Here is an 18770-nt window from a genome sequence, read left to right as displayed (position 1 = left end):
AGAAACCCATATATATATATATATATATATATATATATATTATGGCATGCCGTTCAGGAAATTAATCTTTGAATATATGGAATGAAACTTTGAATATATTGAATGAAACTTGAATATATGGAATGAAACTTTGAATATATTGAATGAACCTTGAATATATGGAATGAAACTTTGAATATATTGAATGAACCTTGAATATATGGAATGAAACTTTGAATATATTGAATGAAACTTGACTGACGTCAGACTTCACGGAAGTGCCTGCGGCCATCTTGTCTAAGGTGTGGATACTGTGGCAAAAAGCGAATGACAATGAGTCAGTCCGCTCGGAATTTTGTAGGAGGAATATTAAAGTATGAGGATATCATTAACACACTGGCGAATGCATGTACGGGCCAAAATCCTCCCGATAACCCTGCCCGTTCTTCTAACGAAGAAGTCGTGGCAGACTTACGACAACAGGCCAGGCAGCTGTTTATCAGGCCAACCTCAGAATGCCTTCAACCTCTCAGGAGTGCCCCAAAACAGTCCCTGTGTGCAATCTCCACCCGTAAACAAGAAAGGACCCAACACACAAGATGTTGGAATAGATAGGCTTTATTTAAAACAACACGAGGGCCCTGATGTAATATAGACAATACCTCACTGCAGCCATGATGAGCCCTGGTAACACGGCTTCTCCTTAAAAAAACAAAAGCAGAACTACTAACAGAACAGTCTGTTGTGTGTATAGGTCTGTATGTACGTCTGTGTAGTTAGGTTGATAAAGTTTTCAGTTGTTTTAATAAAAGTGAAACACAGTGAATGGCCGTGCGTAATGACACTGCGCTCTGACGCGGCACTGGAGAAGCTGCTGCGGTTACAGGGATTACAGAGAAGCTCTTAATATATTGTTTAGATACAATAAGAATCACCCACATTCATAGACCAATGTAGGCTGAATATTTAGTTTAGTATTGAACGTATTTGATGATCCGCGACACAGCTTTGTTGACGTTACTCACAGCAGATTGCGGACAGACAAATGCATCGTGCCCAAAGTGGACATTGTGTCACGGATCATCATATACGTTCATTACTTAACTAAATATTCAGCCTGCATTGCCATTTTGGGGCACTCCTGAGAGGTTGAAGGCATGCTGAGGTTGGCCTGATAAACAGCTGCCTGGCCTGTTGTCGTAAGTCTGCCACGACTTCTTCGTTAGAAGAACGGGCAGGGTTATCGGGAGGATTTTGGCCCGTACATGCATTCGCCAGTGTGTTAATGATATCCTCATACTTTAATATTCCTCCTACAAAATTCCGAGCGGACTGACTCATTGTCATTCGCTTTTCGCCACAGTATCCACACCTTAGACAAGATGGCCGCAGGCACTTCCGTGAAGTCTGACGTCAGTCAAGTTTCATTCAATATATTCAGAGTTTCATTCAATATATTCAAAGGTTCATTCCATATATTCAAGGTTCATTCAATATATTCAGAGTTTCATTCAATATATTCAGAGTTTCATTCAATATATTCAAGGTTCATTCAATATATTCAGAGTTGCATTCAATATATTCAAGGTTCATTCAATATATTCAGAGTTTCATTCAATATATCCAAGGTTCATTCAATATATTCAAAGTTTCATTCAATATATTCAAGGTTCATTCAATATATTCAGAGTTTCATTCAATATATTCAAGGTTCATTCAATATATTCAGAGTTTCATTCCATATATTCAAGGTTCATTCACTATATTCAGAGTTTCATTCAATATATTCAAGGTTCATTCAATGTATTCAGAGTTTCATTCAATATATTCAAAGTTTCATTCCATATATTCAAAGATTAATTTCCTGAACGGCATGCCATAATATATATATATATGGGTATATATATACATATATAATATATATATATATATATATATATATATATATATATATATATATATGTGTGTGTGTGTGTGTGTCGTTCAGCTTTTAAAAGTGCTAAGTACTACTTGGATGACTGCAGTAGCTTCAAATGTTACATATGTTGTGCATATCTCATAAAATGTTCCAGCTTTAACAAACATGGATGTTTCATGCACTGCAAATTAGAACTGGTAGGCTGATGTTTTAGGAAAAAAGACCAGTTTTTAATCATGTAGAACTGTTAAAAGTTGTTTTAAGGTAATATTTTTAGCTCAGGTAAATGGTGAGCAATTTTTTTGTAAATTGGGAAACTTCTTTTGATTCCCCTAATGAGTATCTTTCAACATTCAAGACTAGAAAAAAACACTCATCCCAAAACACATCTCCTTACCTTCCATCTTTATTTGCCACCAAATCATCTTTGTTAGCTTTCATCTGCCTGTCCCTCTTCCTCTCTTTGTGCTCACTGTTTCATCTCAGCCTGACAGACACTTGTTATTGATATATATATATTTTTTTCCTTTCTTAATTTTTCCTTCTTCTTTTTTATTTATTTATTCATTTCCCTATCTTTTTCCCTCTTTCCTGCTTTAAGTGCATTTACATCTCATGGTGCAAAGGTGCACACAATGATGACTGTAAGAGAAGTGAGCATCTCCTTAATGCCTCTCTGTGGTTCTCTCTATGTCTCCAGGATTAATTATTTTCCTTTCTATGCTATTCTGTGTTTATCTTTGTTTTTCTCTCACTTAGCTTTTACGATGGAAGCTTTTTTTCTTTTCTTTTTTCATCAATTAAGCCATGTTTTAGCTAGTTTTTTCCAGTTAATTTGCAGCAAAATAGCTATCGGACTTGTGACATCATTTGCACAAAAGCATAAACAATCTTGAAGTGATTAATTTATACTGGACTTGGTTCATCCTCATGAGGACATATTAGGAATTTAATCTATAGCCATGGGAAGGAACTGCATGGAAAGTGGTTGTAAGACACATGATTTATTTTCATTTAAAATGTATCCCATGTCTTCACCGATTTGATTTTTCTTCTTCCTCCTGTACTGCATATTATATGATTTGTATCAACCAGAGACACAGTGTTATAATAAATTGAAATTAGTTTTTACCCTTCATTCAGAGATATCCAGCCTCTTGTAATTTCCAGCTCATCAAATACTGTCAAGCCCCTGATATCTTTAAGATACTCATGGTACTTTGAAGTCCTGATAATGTGTGTGGAGGGGAGATGGAGGAAAGTCACCTAACCTGTAAACAAGATAACTGAGTTTGAGACTACATCGTACAGCAGTGTTTTCAAGCCTTTCTGTCACACATGTTTTTGGTTAAGTTTAGGCATCACAACTACTTGTTTAAGTTTAGGAACCAAAACTAGTGAATGAGGAAAAGACCTGTGGTTAGGCTTAAAATGCACTTCTTTAAAATATTAATGCACAGGTTAGATAATGGTGTGGATATGCACTGCAATGTTTTTCAGTGTTCCCCTCGGCATTGGAAACTGACGCCAAAGGCTATCTATGCTGATAAATGACACCGGGGGTCCTGAAAAATTGGCAGACTGAAATGCCTTCAGAGTGAGAATGGACTGTAATATATCATGTTGAGGTATCAGATTTATGCACAGCATGCTTCATGATGCCGACAGAGATGCAGTGCTAAAGGGTAAAAAGTGATATGTCTTGGACATTTCTCCGGCAACAACTAATGACAGCCTCCTTGACATTTACATTTTGCTTTGACTTTCTATGAATTGATACAAACTGAACCCCTTTTGAGTCATGAATGAAATTTGTTTGGAGCAGTTTGAGTAAAAATCATTTACTCATCAAATATATCCAACATACATTCAAAGTCAACAGTTAAGATCCATTTTCTTCTGTAAAGAGAAAAGAAAAATGGAAGAGCTGAACAGGACACATTGTGTTTCAAAAAAGTAATACTGATGTTTCCAGCAAGAGGTCACAAATTTTAGCTATGTCTTGCTAGAAATACCTCTGGGTAACAAATATTGTCTACTCAACTAAAAAAAAATGAAATTGTTCCATAATCAAAATGTAGAAAATCAAAAGTCAAATCAAAAATCTTCTGTCCCGTGTTTTTATCAGTATGACAAAGAGACCTCCACCCTGTTATATTAGAAAAGGCAGCGAGAGCAAGATCCAAAACAAGCACCTCCTCAGTGGGAGCTGATGACAGATATGAAGCAGATTATGAGGATTTGCCTTCAGTTTGCTGTCTTTACCGACGTTTTATCTAAACAATGTACGTGTCCCTCTTAATGGCTTCTCATCCCTTTGCTCTTTTTAGTTGCATTCATGATGGTTTGAAATTTTTTCTCTGACCGCTCTATCCACACTGAAGTTGGAAAAGATTCAGAGAGAACATGACTTTCATAAGAATTTAGTGCTCCTTTTTATGCTCTTAAAACAATACCACATAAAGATCACATAGAAGCAGAAGCTGTTGAGATGTTACAGATGCTGAATCAGCCACTGTCTTGATACTAATCCTGTCTATGCTTTTAAGCAGTTGTGGATGGATGTATAATACCATAATACTGCTTACAGTTAACAGTTTGGGCATCACTACTATAACATTAAATAGTCCTTTACATCATTAGGTGAAATATATATATGTATACATACATATTTTTTTAAACTATTAGATTAATATGTGCTGTGTCGGAAGCAGCTGATTAAGTGACACTTATCATTTTGTTGGTTATATGTATTCTGCAAATAAACAGACAGGTCAGTCTGTTTTCTGTGGGTTTACCTTCCACTATACTAAAAGTTAAATTCTATGACTCTCCATTCTCTTTTAGCCCTCGTTTTGTTAACCTGATACCACTGCTTGTTATTAATAGCCTTTGCCTTAACAAAACAAGCAGGGAAACAGAGCATAAGGGGATAATTGCTAGACTGTTGGCTGAATTCACATTGGATTTTGGACAATGTGCAGCTCAGTTGCTCTGAGGACGTATTTTAGCCCATTGATTTTAGTAACTCTCCAACAGAAACCTTAAAATTCTCTGTCTTTATTTTTAGTGTGTTTTAGTGTGTTCGTTGTAAGTGGTGGATCTGTATTTCAAATAATGCTCATCCTTTGTAGGGTCTAGTTGAAGAGATACATAATAAAAGCTAAATGTGTGAGTTAGTAGGTGAGGTATATTTCCATATAGAGTCAGCAACATCACTGTTAAGCTTTAAAGATTTATCAAGGCTTATAAGGTCCTGTTGAAATGAACGATTGATGACTTTCAGCATTAGCCATACATTAGGATGGTAAATTAAATATTTGTACTTATTCCTAAGGACTCGTATTTTCTGATGGAAGACTAAAACAGGCAGAAAATGAATCCCAGCTTTTGACAAACCCTTGTCACTGTTACACAGCAAACTTGATGTTAAGTCTTTTGTACTTTTAGCAGAATGCCAAAATCAGAATGTCCAGCCACGGTTTTAAGATTTTGCAAACTGAAGTGAAAGTCCACCCATACTGCGATGCCATTGAATTATGAAGGAATATTATCAAAATGTAATAAGACGGAAGTTTTGATATACCTGTCTGTTGAACCAGGCAATCTGTTATTAGAGTGTTGAAAAGACACACGCTGAGTGTGTAATTATCTCTGAGAATCGTCTCTCACTGCTCACACTTTCTTTAATCTATTTTAATCCTTCTGTCTCTAGTAGCTACTGTATATCTTACTCTCCCTCTCATTCCCTTTTAGTCTCTCAGTCTTGTTTGTACATTCAAGATTCAGTCTCCATGAGGATGTTTTAAGCCTGGCCCACTAATGCAGTTTAGTTCCCTCTGTGGAACTGTAAAGAGGCCTGACAGATCAGTTTTTGGAGATTTGCTTGTTTTCCTTTTTATTTTGTTGTCTGTTCTTATTAAATGTTGTTGTTTGAAGCCTCATTGTGTCATCTGGATAGTTGAAGAACTGCTAATTCAGAGTCCAGCTGGTGGCAATGTCTGGACATTTACACTACACACACAAAAATAATGGTTGTGTGGAAATTCTGAGTCAGGCAGAGTGATAAGAACAAACAAGTAGGTGTAGAGAAAGTGTGTAGTTGTAGAAAGGTGATGTTTGACATGATAGCACATTCAGCAGTGCTGCTTCACGGCAGCATCAGCAAATTCTACCTGGTTTGATTTATTTTCTTTTTATTCTCAGTTTACCAGCCAAGTGGGCAGAAACACAAGGTTTCTAGAAATAAGTAAAAAAAAGCCCTTTAGCCAATAATTGGTCTAGAGACTTACTAACGGGAATTGCTTTTAACTACCGGTACTCGGATGAAGACACAGTATTGTCAAAATGTTACTATGTTTGCACTATTAAAAACCTTTAATAGATAACTGTCCTTCAGCTTACAAGCAACTAATTAAATTGCATACTGTTGGAAGATGCATAGAAATGTTGCTTTTAATAGAAACTGCTTTGACTATATTTTACAGCAACAGGATAGAAATTAAGGATAAATCCAATAACTGATACTGAGGTTAAATAGAGGTAGAAAATGTAAGGGGACCAGAAAGCGGCGGATAATTTCTATGGAACTGAACATATTTCTAATGAAGCTAGGGATGAAGATCATGCTGACAAATACTTTCACTGCTATCAGGTAATACGTAAAAGTCATCTGCACCTTTCTAGTTTTTAAGAATCAGTTAAATACAACCTTCAGACGAACAACACAATACATCTTACACCATGTCATTATTTATTTAACATAAACTAAGCCAAAATGAACAAGCCACCCTGTGACTTAGCATTGTATAATGATAGAACTTTGACTGGACTTTGCCTGTTGTAGAATTGATGCTGTGCTGTAGATCACAGTCCTTTTGTATGACTCACTTTGCTTGTTTAGCTGTTGGGCAGATGGCCTCACATTTGACTCAAGGACACTTTGGTATACAGAAGAGTTTATGGTCAACTAAAAAACCTGAAGGTCCCCATGACCTGTAGGCCCAGAGGAGGGGACTCATCCAGTATTTTGAATGTTTTTATTATTGTATATCGTTTTATTGTAGAATGATGGACAGGAACAATCATCATGTAATATCTTTGCTGATGCTTCTACTTGGGATTTTGTTAATACAAATTCCACAGCTTTGCTAATGCTTAGAAGCGAGTTGTACGCTGCTGTGAACTGTTTTTGTAAAGAAAATAAATAGACAGGCTGCATTTCAGGTCACTTGTTCATTGTTGAGTCACAAAGAATCAGTTTTGTATGTGATGTTTTCATAATTTGACTCAGTTAAACTCAACATTTCAATTTATTTATTTATTTTTTATCAAATTTGAATTGACCTTTTCTGCTGAATACTCATTCAAGAGCAGAACCTATTTAATTATTCCTTTTTTGCAGTTTTCCACTGGACACTAGACCACTTCATCAGGAGCGTGACATGGCTGCTGTAACAGCCGTTTTACAGAGCAGCAGTTTTGGCTGATGTGCATAGCAAGTTAAATTACCATGAAGCAAGAGTTAGTGTGTGCTTTCTTACATTTTTTGTGTGTATGTGAGTGTGTCTTGGAGTCAGCATTAGGAGCATGTAATAGGTTCACCTGTCCCTGGTTGCAGAGTCATGGGCAAGTGGAGAAAATGGGTACCAGATGGAAAGAATGAGCGATGGCAAAATGGGGAACAATGAATGCAGAGAGTGGATAAGAATGCAGCAGGGAGAATTGAGGATACATATTTACTCTTAGATTTTAGTTTGTCATGTACAGATTATGTGTATCACATTCAAAATACTAAATAGTTGTCCAAAGTTTCTAAACAATTGGTTGCAATAAAAGTTTGACTAAAATGCAAGAAAGCATATTCTTAGCGGTGTTTTATCTCACTGTAACAGTTCGTCAGATCTTTGTCACACAGTTTATCACTTAATTATGTATGTGTGCAATACATATGGGGAGGACATGAAACACGCCATTATCAAAGGCAGCATAGCTCTTTCAAGGATTGTGACAAGTTTAACAGAAAAGCCTCAGAGTCAAAGACAGAAATACTATTTTTGACTGACTGATAAATCATCTCCCACATTGTCATATCTTGATTTCAAATTCTTCACCATACATGCTCTGTGGATGCATTAACTAACTCTGTATTGTTTCTGACAGGGTGAAGAGGAGGATCGGACAGACATTTCTTTCCATCTGAGGTAGGTTCAATTCTTCCCCAAGGATTTCTTTCCTTTTCAGTGTTCATATAGACTTTATGTAGTTTTTTTTTCTTTTTTGTGTTCTCTTGTATTAGAAAGACAGATCTGTTTTTACTGCTCAACATATCAGCAGTATTTCTACATTGTTTTACAAATTTGTCTTGCCAGAACATAAAACTTCCCTCACAACACTTTGAAGATGATGGTTTCAACAGTGAGCACTCAAGATCAAATCAACAATGCGAGCCACATGTGTGAAAAATCACAGAAATACTGTGAACCTGTTTGGCATATGTGAGAACAAGACTGTATATAAGAACGAAGCTGTCGTCTCTCGAAATGATAAGATTCCCAATTAACTGCTTTTCGATGATGATGATGTTTTGGTTTAAGAATATTGTTTGTTATGATTTAACTGCCCTCCATAACCCCCATGTTGTGAACTGGCCTGCCTGTTTGGTGGTCCCTGCTTTTCTGTCAATAACTTGTCTTTGGCTGTATTTGGTTGCTGTGGTGACATGTGTGTATCAGCAGAAGGATGTGTGACGTGTGTTTGTGTGTGTGCGGAGCAGGCGGGCGTTGAAAGGTTTCTGTGGAGGCGTATAGAGTTCCTCTGTCCAGAAATGCCAGCGACACACATATGTCGACGGTCAGATACGGAAACAGTAGGCATGCAGACTTTACACACCATCACCCATGCACACACTGGCATGTGCGCACGCACACACACACACACATATAGGAAATATGCAGACAGCATGGACACACACGTAGACAGATATTCAGATTCCATGCAGGCCACTGCAATGCATTTATTCTGACAGCTCAGGACTATAAGGTTACATACAGGGAAGTCCATGTCTGCCGCAACACTTTGAACACTGATCGTATGTGTACACACTTTTATGCACTGACAAACACCTGAAGCTAGAGTTTAATTTAGCTCATTTTAAAATACAAAGAAGTGCCTGCAGTCATTCCTGATATATTTTTTTACATAAATGACAGTTGATATTTGCATAGGGAATTATTGAATGCACATCCTTGCACATTTGGCTGATGCAGCAGAGAAACTGGGGTTTAAGAGCCTTACTTTTTGGTAACTTGACTTTAGTTGATGAGGAAGGTAGAGTGTTGCTCATTTGCTCTCCCCAGACAGATTTCCCCTGTGCAAGTTGAGGGGATTTAAACAGAGGACACAAGCCTGCAGAGGCTCCAGGCTAGTGCTGAAAAACAGGTATAATGCAATGTAATTACTCAGAGATTCTCTTTTCACCACAACCATAATTGGGTTCAGGTTCAGACATTTGTTCTCACTCTTGGGAGCGCTCAGCATGCACTATGGCATTTGTCATTCTACATAGCAATCATAAACAAAAAGGTGAGATGCATAAACATAAGACTTATGAAAAGGTTTTGAGAAAGGGAGAGAGGGAAGACTAAGGAGACTTGAAAGGTCTACCAGTCCCTTTCGCGTAAGGATGTAATAGGATTTAAGATGAGATTCAAAAGGTAGTCTCCAATGTTGTTGTGTAATCCATTTTTTTCCTATTTTGCTTTTTTCCTATTTTTTTCCCCTATTCTTCCAATTTTATTTTGCCTGAGGCAAGGTTATATTGATTTTTTTTTCTTTTAAGAGCATTCATCAGGGAAAGTAAACATATTTACTTCATCCTATTTAAAGTGCTGCCTGGTATTTTTAAACAGTGTTTTATAATTTTATAATTTTTGTTATTGTATAGTTCTATTCTGGGACATACGTGTTAAGTTAAAGGAATTTGTACTTCACAAATGCAGTGATAACCAAGCTGATATTGCTTCCTCCTTTTCTTATTAATATTGTAATTTTTCTGGTAGTTGAGGACAGCACTGAAACATTCAGACTAACCTTTTTAGTAACTTGATCATTACAAAGTAAGTTAATACAGTGAATATCAAAGTATGGTTCAAAGAAATGCTATCAAATTAATTTATTAGTGGCTGTGTAAAACGTTTGGTTCTTTATTTCTGTAGAAAGGCTTCAGCTATATTTAAATGACAATGTTCTACAGTAAAGAGCCGGGTTTCTTCACAGTTATGTTGTTCTGAACTAACAGGACAAGAACTGTCCTATCATACGTCCCGCTCTACTCTCATTGAATGATCAGGGATCAAGTAATCTGTAAATTAACTACACAGATTTACCCCCCTAAGTATTTATTAAGGTTTCAAAGAAGCCCCCATGAAGTGGTGTACACATCAAACAGACCACAAGTATATCATTCTCTCTTTGAGATCTGTCTCTCTTTTTGACCGCTGCAAATTCTCCAGTTGACAAGCAGCACGATGAAGTCCCCTACACTAGTGTGAGTGTGTGTGTGTGTGTGAGGTAGGTGGGGGGTCACCAGTAATGTGAGAGTTTTGATCCCTATGGGTCGCCTTGTCGCCAGAATCACCTTTACACATGCATTCATCCCCTCACACACACATGCTGTCAGTCTCAGTCTACATCTCTGATGCGCACACACCTTGTTTTCTTCTGATCATATTGACATTGATTTGTCTGTTTCATTTCCTGATTTATATTGCAAAAGCGTTTTGGCTTAAAATTGACTTTTAAGTTTTGTAGTTATGATGAGTATATTTTCTTTTTCTCTTCTGTGCGTGTGTGCCTGTTTCTGTCAGTCACTCAAGCTTCCACCTTTTTACCCAATAAGTTAGTGTGTGTGAGTGTGTGTGCACACCAGTGTGCATGTGTTACCTAAGAGCCTATTCTGTCCTAATGGATTCAAAATGACCTGAGAGCTCTTCCAAGTTCACTCATTATGTCAAGCGTCTGGATGTGTTTTTGTTCCTCTTCAGATTAGCTAATATTCTTCTATTTTGCCCACAGCAGCTCTTAATAGAGTTTATTAGTTACACAAGGAGATGTCACTTAGTTTATTTTTTTAAACAACTTTGAAAGAGAATGGGAGGTGACATGTTAATATACTGTGAGGTTCTGTAAGAAAATGGCATCGTAATCGAATAAATGTTTACTTTACAGCTATGTAAAGCATTGAAAAAATCTGTGTCCACACACACAATTTCCATTCATCCTCACCGATATCATATATATATATATATATATAGAGAGAGAGAGAGAGAGAAATGTGGATATATCTATATACATATATATATATGTATATATATAGTTGTGAGGATGAATGGAAATAGTTTCTTTTACAAATCACAAGACAAGATACGCAGCAGAACTTATAACAATGTTTGCCATTTCAGATGTAGCATTGTTGACATGTGAGCGATGAAGCAAGGAATTATTTTGCACTTTGACAAGGAAAGATTAGGATCAGGTCAGTTCTCCATGTCTCAGCTAGAGGTGCTGACAGAGGCATGATGAGTCTAAGAATCGCCAGCTTCATCAGCCTGTCAGCATTACCAGGACACTCAGCCATATCCTGGTGATGCTGACAATGCATTCTTCTAGTGCCCTGTTGCTGACTTTTGCAGCTCTAGGACATTAGAATCTAACACTACTAAGAGCAGCATGGTTGCTTTGTAATATGGCATTGCTTACAAGCCTGTGTACTGTGTAAGAGGAGGAATAGAGTAAAGTTAGCTATGTCAAGAATACAAGTTGAATGTTGACAAGGCACAGCTGAGCTGCTCTTTGCCTGTGCTAGTCCTCGTGTGGCTGACAAGATAGTGGATGTTTGGGGACAAGCTGCCTGCTATCCCCCACCCATGTTAGCATGGCTAGGGTCACACAGGCATCTGCAGTTTGGTAAAACCTGATCCTATCTTTCCAGCAGACACTGTCTGTGTGTTCATGTGTGTGCTCACTGATAGGGATTAGTGGAGATGTTTGAGCTCTGTGTCCTGGGATGGTCCTGCTTGCTGTTGGAGGTCAATACATGCATGATCTAATGTCCACAAATGTGAGTGTGTCATTGTGTGTCTGTGTGTGTATTTGCCAAACAGTGGGGGGTTAGGCCTGGATTGAAATGACAATGGAGAGGAATTTAAATGAGAGAAAAAGAGGGATCAGGGACGTTTGCAAGAGGGATGGAAGAGGCTTTGGCGCTATTGTTATTCTTCCTCTTTGTCATTCTGCCTCTCTATCTCTCTATTACAAATCCTTTGCTATCTGTGACTTTCACTCCTGGCTGTCACATTACTTAACGAAGTCACTGCTTGTCTTGATTGTCTCCCTACCTACCTTTATCTTCTCTGTCTGTCCTTCCATGTTTCTTAATGTATCCCAGAGTCAAGACTCGCCCTTCTCCACCATCAACTTTAAGCTGACAGGAATCATGAATTGTAATATATTCCAAGTTGGGATGTCCTTATAAGGTTTCTTGATCCCAGTTCCTATCTGGACTACAAACCAAATATCCAATCAGTTACAATTATTTTCATTGGGTGTTAATGGAAGTGGCTGAGAAAATGTTGAACTTTTTATAATGAACACCAACTTTCTAATTATTTTTAAGACATAAAATTAACAAACTCATACTTTAAAAGAATAGTTCAACACTGCCTAAACCTTTACACAACAATATGCGCAACATCCCAGTCTGGTATGTAAACAAAAATAAAACCCATGCTCACTCACTAAATCTGTTCAGAATTGAACTCAAATGCAAATCACAATTTGTGAGTTCAATTCTCCACCCCAACCACCCTTTCCTATGGTGGTTCATTTCCAGTTTCTATTGGGATGTCTAATGTCTTTCATGTTGTGTCACTTAACTGTCTCCCAGTACAAGTCTTTCTTTGTTCTTCCACCTCCCTGTGACTCACCATCTCTCTGTGCTTCTTACTTTCTACTTCTCACTGTATCTTATATTATTAGCAGTCTGCAGTCAAACAAAGTCCAGCTACTAGAATAACATTATTATAGATAATATTTTCAATCTTAAAACAGGATCATTTATTGTTATCACTTTGTGTGAGTGTGTCTGTCACACACAAACACACTCACTTGCACACAGATACTCACTTTCTGTCTCCGTTCCTCTGCCCACCCATCCCCCTCCCCCTCATCGCTTTACTCTGTAGCAGCTCTAATTGCGATCAATTAGGAAACTTCAGAAGGCTGAAATAGGAGCCGTGACAAGGGGCATCCGCTGAGCTGGCAGGGAGGGAGAGAAGGAAAAAGGAGTAGAGTGAGACTGGGAGTGAAAGAAAAAGAGGTGCAGGAGGAAAGGAAAAACAGTGATTATAGGAGTGGCGAGAGCATGGGAGGGGCAGGAGAGAGGAGTGCAAGTTGGTGCTGAGAGATGAGCAAATGGTAATGGTATGATTGATGCAGCCACAACAGCTGAAAGTCATGTCGTTTTTCATGTCATGTATCGATTCCTGACTACTTCATGTGTGCTTTGGGGTGCATTGAATTGGGCATGGCACATACACTACTATGGTTGAGGGTGAACATTGTATTTCCAATTGAAATGTTTGCTGTTACAGTACTGAAAGGTGCTGTGAACAAAAGCATCATAGTCTGAATCCTCTGCATGCAGCTGTAAAAATGAGAAAAGCTTGCACTCTGATTTCAGAAAGCAGCTACACTGAAATATGAAGAGAGAATTTACACTGCTTTGATTTTATTTAATCCAACCTAGCACAAACTGTATGCATGTCAGGTTTCTTATGGTATACTCAGAAATAACAACAGGAGATGGGAAAGATAGAATATGTACTTTTGCCTGAATGGAAAGACAAAAGACAAACTGTGAGCATACTGGCAGTAAAAGATTAGCTGGTGCAATTATGCTCACCACTTTCAACTATGGCACCAGAATTTTGACACCAACATGAAAGCTATTTTCACTTCTGAGTTATGTCATTCAGTAAATGATACTTTATGACAGAATTTCATGAAAACACTTTTGCCACTTGCTGGTTCTTGGTTTAGGCAACAACTTGATTTGGATTAGAAAGTAAAACTACATGGTTGGGGTTAAAAAGCAATCATAGATATGGCTAGAAATCTTCTTTGTATTCTGTGACCATCCCCTTGATGGATTTTTACTTTCTTTTCATTTTTACACTTCACATACAGTTGCTCTCTCAACAACTAGATGTCACATAGTCTTTAAGTAACTATAGGTCTTTTTACCTGGATGAGCCAATGAGGCTTGTGCAAAAATGACCTCCAATGTTATTTTAAGAGGGAAACTGTATGCCTTGAAATTATATATGATTTCGCTCCATCTGCATGAGAGAAATAGATTTTGTGACAATTTCCCAAATTGGCATAAGACTGAGATGCATTTTCACCAAGAATAAAAGACAAAGTTTATTTTCCTTTGTCACCTGTATATGCTACCTCTTTTTTTCCAATTTGTAAAATAAGATCAGACCAAAAATTATCCTTTTTTTTTTTAAAGACATGAATCGTAGCATGTGCTATTCATGTGATTGTCACTGAACTGTGATGGTTTTGAAAGCATCCAGATAAATTCAAATTCAAATGTTCCAAAATCCACATCAACTAGTTTCAGTGAAGAAAATGAAGGCAGACCATCAAACACAAATCCCATCATCAAGTTTTCTTATTACTGCTCGGGACCTAAACATAATCTCCAAGACAGCTTTGCTTGAACAGTTTTTTCACAGAAAAACAAGGAAGCTGCATTCAGAGTCAAGTATTCCCCAAGGCGATGCTTATAAATAGAATTATTATCCCAAAAATGTCTTTCATAGAGAAAGAGCGTGCTGGTTGCTTTCTGAGGCAACAGCAGAAGAATGTTACGACCACCCTGATTCTACAAGATTTATGTTATTTCACGCAGAGCTCGACTTGCAGATGAAAATAAGCTTGTGAATAAACCAGAGGGTAATTTGGATGGCTCCTGTCAGAGATATTGTAGTATGTCTGTAGCCTTGGGTTTGTTAAGTGTGTCTGTTCTTGATGCATGCACTACACACTGAGAGCCTCTGGTCTCTTGTTTAGCAGGCTTTGCCTTGGGGCATCTAGACCCTTTTATCTTGTCACCCTAATGTGCGTGTGTGTGTTTAAGGCAGAAAGAAAGAGAACAAGAAGGAGAGATAGCTAGTGAGGAGATAGGAGGATCAATAATAAGCCGTCAGGAGGTCTGCCAGTCCCAGAGAGAGAGGGAACAGGACACCCAGCGGAGAGTAGAGTCGGAGCAAAGTGAGAATAAGGAGGGAGGAAGAGGCAGAGGAAAATGTGGATGGATGGCCAAAAAGTAACAGCACGTAGGAGATGGAAATTGGAGATGAAAATAGAAGTGGCCAGTGATGAATTAAATGGTCGAGGGGAAGGAGAGAACATGGATAAAAGAATAATGAGGATGAAAAATTGTTAGGGAAGTGGGGACTGTTGTGACATCAGTTGGAATATTTAGAAATGAGTAAAAAAGTATGGTGACCTCTATATGATTATGTAATATCAGACACCCCATCTTATTCTACTGTTAAAAAAGCTCTAATAGTTAACACAAAGATTCCATAATATTGAGAAATACTGCAGTATTAAATATGCAGCCGAAAAAATCTCAAGTTAAAGTTATTTAGATTATTATGCAAACAGTATGCTGTAATTCCTCTTTGCCCAACAGTGGATAGTAGCAAAGAGCAAGAACATGTTTTATACTTACTTGTACTTACTAATACTTGTAGTAACTGGTACGTTCCGCTGCTTGACCAAAACCTAAGGTTTTGTTGCTTGCTTTTGAAGTCCTTCATTTTGATTTTAAACTTTAATAAGTTGTACTGTTATCTTAGAAATAACTTTCAAATTTTTGTAGTTCACAAAACGTTATTTTTCTAAAAAATCTCAGGCTTTAAATAAAAAAAAGTGATTTTGAGGTGTAATTGAACTGAATGGTACAGCTCAACCAGACCTCTGTGGATTTGAGTATAACCTTCTTTCTCTTAATGTTTATATAAATTTGAATCGTTATTTGGAATGTAAAAATCAAATATTCCAACACTGGAAAGGACCATATATCCATTAAAATGTTATGTGTCATTGTCAGTGTGCATTGTGGCAGCAAAATTCCTGAGATAGTAATATCAATCTGTGTTTTTTTGCCTTTCCTCTCTATCAATGCACCACTGAATATCTGCTTATGGTGGATTTTTCCCCAGTGTATGTCACACTGCCCTGAGGACAGAGGACGACTCCTGTGGGATGTACCTCAAACTCTGACAGTGCTACTGACACGCGAGAGTGCCTTCTTACAGGAACAATGACAACACACAAAGTGTATTTATAACATTCTTTTTGATGCATAATTCAGTGAACATAAACATCAAATGAGGGGAGACGAAGAACTTCATCCCACAAGAGCTAAAAGCTTTGACTCGACACCTATAATGAATATTTAAACTCTGATGACCTTACCCTGGATATGTCTGTAAATGATTTATTGTTCATCCCCCTACTTGCCTATTTTTATACACATTGTCTTTTTTTAAAGTCTGCTTTCACTCTCTTTATCTTCTTCTCTTTATTCTTCTGACACATTTGTTTCAATTGGGTTACTCTGTGTTTTAAAGCCAAGAGAGAGAATAGTGAGCTGTGAACCTGGCAGCTGCAGAGGAAATTTCCGAAAGTAAAGTTAAAAGAACAAAAAAGAAAAAATCATCTTATTATTGGTGAATTATCTGTGAATATCATCAACTGTAATTATCTCTCCACAGTGAATTTCAGCTGGTGATGATTAAATTTCTTAATGGGTTCAGGGAATAGTGTTATTCAATGTAGGGGAATAAAATGGGGAATGATATCCTATTATTATGAGATATATTCAGATGAGAAATTTCAGCTATGACTTTTGTTATACTTGGGCCAATAATCACCAAGGTTCTTTGACGGATAAAAATGTCCATGAGGCATAACACAGTTCTTCACAATTAAGTGAGGAAAAAAACCAAAAACAAAATGTCTCTCAACTAACATTTTATTTGGTTTGTTGCAAGAAAGTAAAAAACTGTTCTGTGAAATTCTCCTTGAAAGCCGGCATTTCTGATGGTATGGGGTGCATTAATGCCTTTGAAATTGTCAACTTGCACATCTGAAAAGGCACCATCAGTGCTGAATGGTATGGAATGGAATGGTATACAGGTTTTAGAGCAACCCAAGCAGACGACATCTTTTTTTAAGGGAAGGGCTTGTATATTTCAGGTAGACTGCGTTAAACCGCATACCTGTAACGACATGGCTTCGAGTCAAAGATTCTGGGTGCTGGACTGGTCTGCTGCAGTCCAGATAATTCACCAGTTAAAAACATTTGGTGCATCATGAAGCATGACATATGAAAAGAAGACCCAGGACCGTTGAGCAGCTAGAATCCTATATCAGACAAGAATGGCACAACACTCATCTCCCAATGGTCCATCAACTGGTCTCTTTAGTTCCCTGATGCTTACAGACCTTTGTTAAAAGAAGGGATGTTACACTGTGGGAAACATGGCCATGTACCAACTTTTTTGAGAAGTGTTGTCGCCATCACATTTAAGATAATAAGCTAATATTTTTCATATATGTATTAAATGTATTTTCATGAAAGTTTTTAGAAAACAGAAGTTTCTATTTCTAAAACTAAGTCATTTATCTCACAAACTGATTTGTAGCGCTGAACTGAAGGATGCTTAAATGATTCCTAAAACTGTCAGTTGAACAGGCTCGCCTATCTAATATTAGACATATTCAGTGATGAAGAACAACAGCTTCATTTCGAACAGAATTTGCCTTTGCAACCTGCATCACTCTCTGTCTGTCTCAAGGTTAGGGCTCACAGGGGAGGAGAGGCATCAGGTTACACTAATGCATCATGGCTGCTGTAGGACACACATGCACACACCTCATCACACATCGTCTCAACCCATCCTTCTTTCACTCACACACACCCTTGTGGGCTGATACCCTTGTGTAGGTCTAAAACATGTTTGTAGCCTTCTGCTGCTGCTCTCTTGCTACCTGCAAGCACTCTGCTATCTCTTGACAAATGACTAGTCTCCAAAAATAAACCATACAGAATCACAGAAGACCCAGCTCAGGTCAACTAATGGGACAGCACTTAATTTCAGTTTAAATTCTCGTTAACAGGGTATCCAACATTTTCTGGGACCAAATGGATTAGCAGAAGTTTTGGAGATTTATTTTACAAATCTATATGCAATGATTCAAACATATTCTGCTGTTTTTTGAGCTAAAGAATTTCCTTTGGGAGCCATATAAATCTGTTAATTTGGCCAAAGAAAATTGCATATTTTTCACAAAACCAGAGATTGAAGTTCAATCGACATTATTTCATTGAGCCAGCCCAAAATTCCAATACATTCCACCCTCATACACAGTAATGTGATAAGATAAGATTCACTGATGCTCATCCTCTTTTCCAGTGTCTGTCACAATAAGAGATTCTATTTCCTCAGTAGATCATCCAAATTGCCTCAAGTATACACTTGCTATGATGCTTACACCCACTCCCTGAATCCTTCATTTCCTTTAGAATCCACCAGCCTTCATTTTTGTTATCTCCCAAAGCATTGTGTATAGTTTAAAGTAAAGTGAAGAAATTGTTTTCCGTTTGAGAAATTAAATTAAGATATTACAATATTAGAATAAAGTTTTAGAAAGATTATTAATCTTTTGTGTTCATTTATCATCTTTCATATTGTTTCTCCAGTGGGAGCTGGAGCATATAACGCAAAGG

The 18770-nt window shown here is 37.5% G+C and overlaps 1 protein-coding gene across 1 annotated transcript in view; it reads left to right on the top strand.

Annotated features, from left to right (window-relative positions):
- The window catches only part of cntfr (ciliary neurotrophic factor receptor), a 198264-nt gene that overhangs the window by 24768 nt on the left and 154726 nt on the right, over positions 1-18770 (top strand). The window contains exon 2 of the mRNA XM_072372441.1: positions 8060-8100. The gene's annotated coding sequence lies outside the window, so the exon portion shown is untranslated. The remainder of the gene's footprint in view (positions 1-8059; positions 8101-18770) is intronic.

The sequence above is a fragment of the Leuresthes tenuis genome, unplaced genomic scaffold (assembly GCF_036924035.1).
Source record: "Leuresthes tenuis unplaced genomic scaffold, fLeuTen1.0.hap1 SCAF_19, whole genome shotgun sequence".
In the NCBI taxonomy this organism is placed as follows: Eukaryota; Metazoa; Chordata; class Actinopteri; order Atheriniformes; family Atherinopsidae; genus Leuresthes; species Leuresthes tenuis.
The sequence above is the reverse complement of the archived record's forward strand: the minus strand, read 5'-3'. Positions and strand labels throughout refer to the sequence as shown.